We start from the raw sequence: 9562 nt of genomic DNA on the forward strand, positions 1-9562 counted from the left end.
GTATTATTAGTTTCATTATTAGTTTTTTTCCGTTTTGGGGCGTGACGGGATTTTTACTGAAGTTTCAGTTCTCAGTCTTGGTGGTGACTGTTTGAGTTTTTTTTCTACATTTTCTCATTTCTTTATTGTGGAGCATTCCAAAGTCTCGTCCCGTGTCTGTGCTCGACCCTCTTTCACCTTTTGTCGGTGTGGCATTTCACACCGGTGTCCCGCATTTTAGTTTTGTTTTACGGTCAATATGAGTGTTGACGGGTGTGGGGGCGACACTGTGGCCAGGCCTCAGGCACATTGACCCCTGCCCTCATTGCCGCCGCCTGCCTGCCACGCTCCTTGCCCGAACGTTTGTCTATCGATGACTTTTCTTTTCCGGTGGATGCTTCGCCCTGGTTGCGTTTTAATTAATTATTTTTTGTGGACAGTCGTCACTGTCGGTTGTTGCGGCGTGAAGCCGTCTTTTCTTTCCTTATATTTTCTCTATCTTGCGTATCAATGGGTAGCATTCTCCCCCTCGTTTCTCACGCATTGGAGAACTATTTCCCTTTTGTTACATGACCAGGACGCCATACTGTCACAATTGCTACATATGCGCCTCGCCGATGACGGCGGTCATTGAACAGTGTCCACCGGTTCACCTCGAGGGAGCCACCAGTACCTTTTATAGCCATTGAAGCTCGCCAAAAGACGGCAATTCATGGAGAGAGTAAAGGCCGGGCTATAAGGGGAGATGGGAGGCCCGTTATTATGTCGCTACCCCTGGCAGCCCAATTTTCAAACTACCTCTCTGTTGTGACAAAGATGCTTCCTTATGCCTTTTAAACTACTGTAATGGTACGAAAATGCAGTAATTAACTCGGTTTGAGGAAATTTTAAAAAAAAAAAAAAAAAAAAAAAAAAAAAGGTGCTGTTGGCTCCTTTCCTTTCTTTTTTGTTTTGTTATTATGTCGCTACCCCTGCCAGCCCAATTTTCAAACTACCTTTCTGTTGTGACAAAGATGCTTCCTTAACCCTTTTAAACTACTGTAATGGTAAGAAAATGCAGTAATTAAAAAACTTAAAAGAAAAGGTGTGTTGGCTCCTTTCCTTTCTTTTTGTTTTGTTATTATGTCGCTACCCCTGCCAGCCCGATTTTCAAACTACATTTCTGTTGTGACAAAGATGCTTCCTGAAGCATTTTGAACTACTGTAATGGTACGAAAATGCAGTAATTAACTCAGTTTGAGGGAGAATGTGCTAACCAAGTTTGCCAAGGAGACTTTGAAAACGACAAAACAGTACGAATCGGCAGTTGATTTCTGAAATACGTCACCGCCTATTTTTGTGTAAAGTTCCAAATTTGATTTGTAATCACGAATTTATTCCTTAGTAGTCTCGTCTCGTCTCGTCCCGCAGACGTTTGACGTGCTTGCGCTGTCATATGGACCACGACCCGAGCGGCAGCGAGCGGCAGTCGGGCAAAGTCGGGACCACGCAGACACCTGGTGTGAGGCGAGGCGAGGCGAGGCGAGGCGAGGCGAGGAAGCCCACATCGCTACCAGTGGCGCCCTCCAGCACGACACTGCCACACCCCGCACAGGCCCTCCGCTGGACACCAGGGACAAGATGCGTCCTCCGCTAGTGTCGAAGGCTGCACGCGCCCAGCGAATGACAGGAGGTGCAACGAGCAACAGTGCGTCTCACACACGCGGCGGTGCGCCCGCTAATTCGGCCGTCGCTCGCTGGGACGCCGGGCGCGCCCCCAGCGCCGTCCTCGAAGAACTGGCTGTTGCAGAAGGAAGTACTTTCGTCAAATGCGGCGGAAAACTAACATTTTGTGTGTTGGGAGAGAAGCCGAACGCGAATTCTGCCGTCCTCCTACATTACACTAGTGCCAACGGCCATACCAAGGTGAATACACCGGTTCTCGTCCGATCACCGAAGTTAAGCATCATCGGGCCCGGTTAGTACTTGGATGGGTGACCGCCTGGGAAACCCGGGTGCTGTTGGCTCCTTTCCTTTCTTTTTTGTTTTGTTATTATGTCGCTACCCCTGCCAGCCCAATTTTCAAACTACCTTTCTGTTGTGACAAAGATGCTTCCTTAACCCTTTTAAACTACTGTAATGGTAAGAAAATGCAGTAATTAAAAAACTTAAAAGAAAAGGTGTGTTGGCTCCTTTCCTTTCTTTTTGTTTTGTTATTATGTCGCTACCCCTGCCAGCCCAATTTTCAAACTACATTTCTGTTGTGACAAAGATGCTTCCTGAAGCATTTTGAACTACTGTAATGGTACGAAAATGCAGTAATTAACTCAGTTTGAGGGAGAATGTGCTAACCAAGTTTGCCAAGGAGACTTTGAAAACGACAAAACAGTACGAATCGGCAGTTGATTTCTGAAATACGTCACCGCCTATTTTTGTGTAAAGTTCCAAATTTGATTTGTAATCACGAATTTATTCCTTAGTAGTCTCGTCTCGTCTCGTCCCGCAGACGTTTGACGTGCTTGCGCTGTCATATGGACCACGACCCGAGCGGCAGCGAGCGGCAGTCGGGCAAAGTCGGGACAAGTCGGGACGGGGACAGGGATTGCAAACCACGCAGACACCTGGTGTGAGGCGAGGCGAGGCGAGGCGAGGCGAGGCGAGGCGAGGAAGCCCACATCGCTACCAGTGGCGCCCTCCAGCACGACACTGCCACACCCCGCACAGGCCCTCCGCTGGACACCAGGGACAAGATGCGTCCTCCGCTAGTGTCGAAGGCTGCACGCGCCCAGCGAATGACAGGAGGTGCAACGAGCAACAGTGCGTCTCACACACGCGGCGGTGCGCCCGCTAATTCGGCCGTCGCTCGCTGGGACGCCGGGCGCGCCCCCAGCGCCGTCCTCGAGGAACTGGCTGTTGCAGAAGGAAGTACTTTCGTCAAATGCGGCGGAAAACTAACATTTTGTGTGTTGGGAGAGAAGCCGAACGCGAATTCTGCCGTCCTCCTACATTACACTAGTGCCAACGGCCATACCATGGTGAATACACCGGTTCTCGTCCGATCACCGAAGTTAAGCATCATCGGGCCCGGTTAGTACTTGGATGGGTGACCGCCTGGGAAACCCGGGTGCTGTTGGCTCCTTTCCTTTCTTTTTTGTTTTGTTATTATGTCGCTACCCCTGCCAGCCCAATTTTCAAACTACCTTTCTGTTGTGACAAAGATGCTTCCTTAACCCTTTTAAACTACTGTAATGGTAAGAAAATGCAGTAATTAAAAAACTTAAAAGAAAAGGTGTGTTGGCTCCTTTCCTTTCTTTTTGTTTTGTTATTATGTCGCCAGCCCAATTTTCAAACTACATTTCTGTTGTGACAAAGATGCCTCCTGAAGCATTTTGAACTACTGTAATGGTACGAAAATGCAGTAATTAACTCAGTTTGAGGGAGAATGTGCTAACCAAGTTTGCCAAGGAGACTTTGAAAACGACAAAACAGTACGAATCGGCAGTTGATTTCTGAAATACGTCACCGCCTATTTTTGTGTAAAGTTCCAAATTTGATTTGTAATCACGAATTTATTCCTTAGTAGTCTCGTCTCGTCTCGTCCCGCAGACGTTTGACGTGCTTGCGCTGTCATATGGACCACGACCCGAGCGGCAGCGAGCGGCAGTCGGGCAAAGTCGGGACAGGGATTGCAAACCACGCAGACACCTGGTGTGAGGCGAGGCGAGGCGAGGCGAGGCGAGGCGAGGCGAGGAAGCCCACATCGCTACCAGTGGCGCCCTCCAGCACGACACTGCCACACCCCGCACAGGCCCTCCGCTGGACACCAGGGACAAGATGCGTCCTCCGCTAGTGTCGAAGGCTGCACGCGCCCAGCGAATGACAGGAGGTGCAACGAGCAACAGTGCGTCTCACACACGCGGCGGTGCGCCCGCTAATTCGGCCGTCGCTCGCTGGGACGCCGGGCGCGCCCCCAGCGCCGTCCTCGAGGAACTGGCTGTTGCAGAAGGAAGTACTTTCGTCAAATGCGGCGGAAAACTAACATTTTGTGTGTTGGGAGAGAAGCCGAACGCGAATTCTGCCGTCCTCCTACATTACACTAGTGCCAACGGCCATACCATGGTGAATACACCGGTTCTCGTCCGATCACCGAAGTTAAGCATCATCGGGCCCGGTTAGTACTTGGATGGGTGACCGCCTGGGAAACCCGGGTGCTGTTGGCTCCTTTCCTTTCTTTTTTGTTTTGTTATTATGTCGCTACCCCTGCCAGCCCAATTTTCAAACTACCTTTCTGTTGTGACAAAGATGCTTCCTTAACCCTTTTAAACTACTGTAATGGTAAGAAAATGCAGTAATTAAAAAACTTAAAAGAAAAGGTGTGTTGGCTCCTTTCCTTTCTTTTTGTTTTGTTATTATGTCGCTACCCCTGCCAGCCCAATTTTCAAACTACATTTCTGTTGTGACAAAGATGCCTCCTGAAGCATTTTGAACTACTGTAATGGTACGAAAATGCAGTAATTAACTCAGTTTGAGGGAGAATGTGCTAACCAAGTTTGCCAAGGAGACTTTGAAAACGACAAAACAGTACGAATCGGCAGTTGATTTCTGAAATACGTCACCGCCTATTTTTGTGTAAAGTTCCAAATTTGATTTGTAATCACGAATTTATTCCTTAGTAGTCTCGTCTCGTCTCGTCCCGCAGACGTTTGACGTGCTTGCGCTGTCATATGGACCACGACCCGAGCGGCAGCGAGCGGCAGTCGGGCAAAGTCGGGACAGGGATTGCAAACCACGCAGACACCTGGTGTGAGGCGAGGCGAGGCGAGGCGAGGCGAGGCGAGGAAGCCCACATCGCTACCAGTGGCGCCCTCCAGCACGACACTGCCACACCCCGCACAGGCCCTCCGCTGGACACCAGGGACAAGTTGCGTCCTCCGCTAGTGTCGAAGGCTGCACGCGCCCAGCCACACCTCGGCGGCGCGCGCTCCGCTCGGCCGTTGGTGTTTGTGCCAGTCGCGTGCTCGCTGTGCCACGTGGCGGCTGTTCGCCTCGCGGTTGCTGGTTTTCATCACAACTGTGAGTAGACATGGACTCTGAAGATCGCGAGAATAATATCCAGTGCGAATTCGATCGCAATGTGTCCCGCCCGACTGCTTTAGAAATTCATCATTGGTTAATCAATGACTTAAAGTTAACCGATAGTGACGTCCTTGGCTTGCAGTTAGACACGTTCCTCAATTCTCTTTTCGTAAAGCTCAGTAATTCGGAACTTTGTGACAGTATCGTGTCCGTAAATGATGGTGTGCGAAAATTTAAACATTCTGACGGCAGTGTTAGTAATGTTAATATTACAAATGCAGGTTTTGGTGTTCGTAATGTGCGGGTGTTTAACCTTCCCTTTGAGGTCAAAAACGAGACCATCTCACGTTGTCTTGGCCCCTACGGCACTGTGTTGTCGGTTGTAAAAGAGAAGTGGTCGGCTGCGTACCCTTTTCAAGTGGAAAATGGTATTCGTAGCGTTCGAATGATAGTGAGAAAGCATGTTCCGTCATTTTTGTATATGGCCGGTCATCGTGCCTTCATTACATACAGTGGACAACCACAAACTTGTTCATATTGTAACGCTACGGACCATTTTAGACAACATTGTCCGCGCCGTAGGCGTCCGGTGCAGTTGCCACTTGGCGATGACGGTGACGCACAGACAACGTGGGCGGCAGTTGCATTAGGTGCACCCCCTTCGCCTGCCCGCCGTGTTGACACCGCTGTTGCAATGGACGTAACGTCTGTCGTCCCTGTTGTTGATGTCGGTTCGGTCGGTTCGGTCGTGTCGGTCGTGCCTTCGCCTGTTGCTGTTGATGTTGCTCTTGTTACACGGTCGGACATTCCGTCCGCGTCGACAGAGACGAGTGCCGAACCCGCTCCGGTTGTTGCTTCTGATATCGTGGCGAACCCGGTGCCCTCCGACGTTGTCGTGATGGACATTGTTCCACCTGATGTCTCTCATAATGTGGCACATATACACTCCGACCCGTCCGAATCCATCCCTGTTGAACGCGTCTTTATGTCGTCCCCAAAAGTGTCTGACACATCGGTCTCAGAACCTGTCCATCAGCGTACTGCCCCCGTTGTGCTTCCTCCGGAATCGGTTCCTGCTCCTGTAGCTGCTTGCGCTCCACCACAGGCTCCTGCACCGCAAAAACCTAGGTCGCGGCGCGACACTGCTTCCCGGCGTCGCGGCTCTGTTGATCGGGCACGTAGTGTAAGCACTTCTGTGTTTTTATCGCAACGGTCCTCTTCTGGCAGGGAGCGTAGCCCGTCTCCGGAACGTAAACCCTCTCCGCGTTCGACGCCTTCAAAGTTACAGCCGAAGGCGTCTCAAAAAACCGCGCAGCGTGTCGTTCCTGACGCTCGGCCGGCTGCCCCTTCTGGGCGCCGTCAGCAGCATTCGGTGGCCGGTAGTCAGCACGCGCGTGCGGACGAACGCCGGCAGGAAATGGTCCGCCATTTGCAGGGTGTGTTACATTCTGGGGCAACGGGCGGTGCAATGGATACCGATGTCGATCCTGCGCCTATTCCGGTCCATTCCTCGCAAAAGCGAAAAGCCGAGGAGCCTCCTGAGCCCCGCGCGCGTCCGTCTTCACAAGATCTCGCGTCGGTCCCTCCCACGCACGACGTACCTATGTCGGTGGGAAGTTCCGGTGCGCCCACGCTCACGGATGTTGCGGGTGCGTCTTCGCACGCGCAACCGTATGACTGGGGAGAGGATGTGGAGGAGGCTGACGGTACTTTCACTACCGTCTAGCTTCTTAGTTTGTTTCTTTCGTGTATGGTAGCGCACCTTCCATCTGTTGTCGCTACCGTAAATCTCAACCGTTTGGCGTCGCGTGCTAAGTACTTGAGCTTGGTGGACTTTTTACGTTTTGTCGCTGCCGACGTAGTCTTTTTGCAAGAAGTTGTGTCCGATCTTTTACAATTTGTTCCCGGCTATCAGGTGTTGTTTAACTTTGATCCGGAATGTAACTGTGGCACTGCGTTGTTAGTTAGGGCCGGCATTGCTTACACGGACGTTGCTACGATACCTAACGGGCGTGGGGTGGCCTGTACGGTCAACAACATCCGATACGTGAACGTGTACGCACCTTCCGGTGCTGAGGGGAAGCTGCAGCGTCGCGTGTTTTATAGCAGAGATATTTGTCATCTTCTTTCTGGCACCCACCTGCCAATAGTGTTGGGTGGTGATTTTAATTGTGTGTTGGCTGATAGAGACCAGGAGCCACGGCCCTACAAATGTTTAGAACTCCAGACGCTTGTCACGGAAATGAAATTGGTCGATACCTGGCGTCATTTGTATCCCGCCGAACCGGGGTTTACTTATTATTACGTGACCGGTCGGAGCCGGATCGATCGCATTTATATTTCTGGTGACAAAAAGGGTTGTGTTATCGAGTCTAAGGTGCATCCCGTTCTCTTTTCGGACCACTGTGCATATGTTTGTCGCTTCCATTCTTTGCTAGCCACAAAACCCCGTATGCGGACTATGTGGAAGTTTAATGTTTGTCATTTGTCGCATCCTGGTTTTGAACCGGTTGTTTCTCGTGTGTGGCAGCAGGCTGCGAAATATCGTGCCGTGTATCCTACTGTTCTATCGTGGTGGGTGGAATACGTGAAGCCAGCGCTCCGTAAAGCTATCTGTGAATTTAGTCGACAGCTTGCTCATTGGGAGAGGTCCACTATGCAGTTTTATGAAACTTGTCTCAATGACGCGATCCGCCTACAGCCGAACACTCCGGGTCTCAGGTGGGCGCAGATTCGGCAAATTAAAACCCGTCTTTTGGCCCTGAAGACGAAGTCGCTGAAAGGTAGTGTTGTGCGGAGTCAGGCTCCTGGTTCCTTTGACGACGAAGCGCCTTCCTTGTTTCATTACTTGCGGGAGCGCCGTCGGGCGGCGCGCCGTTACGTCACAGAACTGGAAACAGCTGATGGCGTGCGCGTCAGCACTCAGTCGGAGATTGTTGCTGAGGCACACCGGCACTTTGTCGATCTTTTTAGTGCTAAAGACAGTGACGATGTCGCCGTCTCTGATCTCCTTGCTGACGTTCCGCGGGTTCTCACAGTCACCGATCGTCTCCACCTTACTGAACCGTTCGCTGTCGAGGAAGTGCGTGACGTGCTCAAACAGTGTGCGAAGAACAAATCGCCCGGCGCTGACGGCTTCCCGCCGGAATTCTATCTTCACTTTTGGTGTTTCTTTGGTCCTGTACTGACCGCTATGTATAATGAAATCTTAAATGGGGTGTCGCTTCCTCCATCTTTTTTGGAAGGCGTAGTGACCCTAGCTCCAAAGACACCGACTAATCGTAAAATGTGTGACTTACGTCCCCTCACTCTCCTCAACGGTGACTACAAATTATTTACGAAATGTGTAGCGCTTCGTTTGAAAGTGATCATGCGCAAAGTGGTTAGTGAGTACCAATTCTGTGCTGTGCCACAACGCACGATTTACGACGCTGTGTTGACGTATCGCGACGCAATTGCGTATGCGACGACGCACAGACACCCTTTGGGCATTTTGTCAATCGATTTTGCTATGGCGTTCGATAGGGTGGGCCACCAATATCTACGGCGGGTGTTGCAACAATTTGGTTTCGGAGCGACCTTTATCAACATGCTCTTTAATTTGTTTACGGCGTCGTCATCACGAGTTTGCATTAATGGATGTTTTTCGGAGCCTGTTCCTGTACGATGCTCAGTGAAACAAGGATGCCCTTTATCAATGGCGTTATTTGCGATCTCTTTGGATCCTCTGTTGCGGAAATTGGCATCTTCTTGTCAGGGTTTGCGTCTTGGCGGTACCAAATACGTGTGCAGTGCATATGCCGATGATCTTGGTTTGTTGGTGTCCTCGGTCTCTGATTTCGACGTTATTCGTGCCATTCTAAACACATACGAACTTGCATCGGGCGCGAAAATTAATCCTCGTAAAACCGTCTTTCTACCGATTCATGCGTTTTCACGCGGTTTCTCGCGCCCGTGGTTTACGGTCACTCGTGAGCATAAAATTTTGGGCGTCCGATTTCGACCTAATCTTTTGCAGACGGCGGCTTCCAATTGGCGTCTTGTTCTGTATGGTATACGCGCGATGGCTCACTTGAGTGCCACTCGCACCTTGGCGCTAACACAGAGGGTCGCGCTGATCAATTCGTTCTTACTCAGCAAGGCCTGGTACTTAGCCCAACTATTTCACGTCCCGATAGAACTAGGACGTGCCATAACGCAAGCGGTCTATTGGTTTCTGTGGCGGGGGGATGTTTTTAAAGTGGCTTATCTCACGTGTACTTTGCCGCGTGACCGAGGTGGGCTTGGCCTGATCCACTTCGTGACCAAAGCATCTGCTTTACTGATTAATAGAACTTGTGTCACGATTGAGAAGAACGCCTCGCATCTCACGACTCTTTTGTTCCGTGTTTATCGTCCCTCCTCTGAGCTGGCTCCACTCGATCCGACCGGGATCCCATACCGCCTGCGTTATGTTCGGGACTTTTTCTTGCACAAGAGTTATCTCGGTGCTGACGACCTCGATCCTCGGACGAGATCAGCGCGGGGC

At 50.9% G+C, this 9562-nt stretch overlaps 3 non-coding genes across 3 annotated transcripts; all 3 read left to right on the top strand.

Annotated features, from left to right (window-relative positions):
• The first annotated feature begins 1866 nt into the window (after positions 1-1866).
• Positions 1867-1985, top strand: LOC124597356. The gene has a single exon (XR_006978525.1). It is a non-coding gene; the product is annotated as a 5S ribosomal RNA (ribosomal RNA).
• Positions 1986-2975: 990 nt separating this feature from the next.
• LOC124596896 lies at positions 2976-3094 on the top strand. The gene has a single exon (XR_006978409.1). It is a non-coding gene; the product is annotated as a 5S ribosomal RNA (ribosomal RNA).
• A 965-nt stretch (positions 3095-4059) lies between these two features.
• Positions 4060-4178, top strand: LOC124596907. Its single transcript, XR_006978410.1, has one exon. It is a non-coding gene; the product is annotated as a 5S ribosomal RNA (ribosomal RNA).
• Positions 4179-9562: the final 5384 nt, after the last annotated feature.

Source organism: Schistocerca americana, chromosome 2 (assembly GCF_021461395.2).
Source record: "Schistocerca americana isolate TAMUIC-IGC-003095 chromosome 2, iqSchAmer2.1, whole genome shotgun sequence".
NCBI lineage: Eukaryota > Metazoa > Arthropoda > Insecta > Orthoptera > Acrididae > Schistocerca > Schistocerca americana.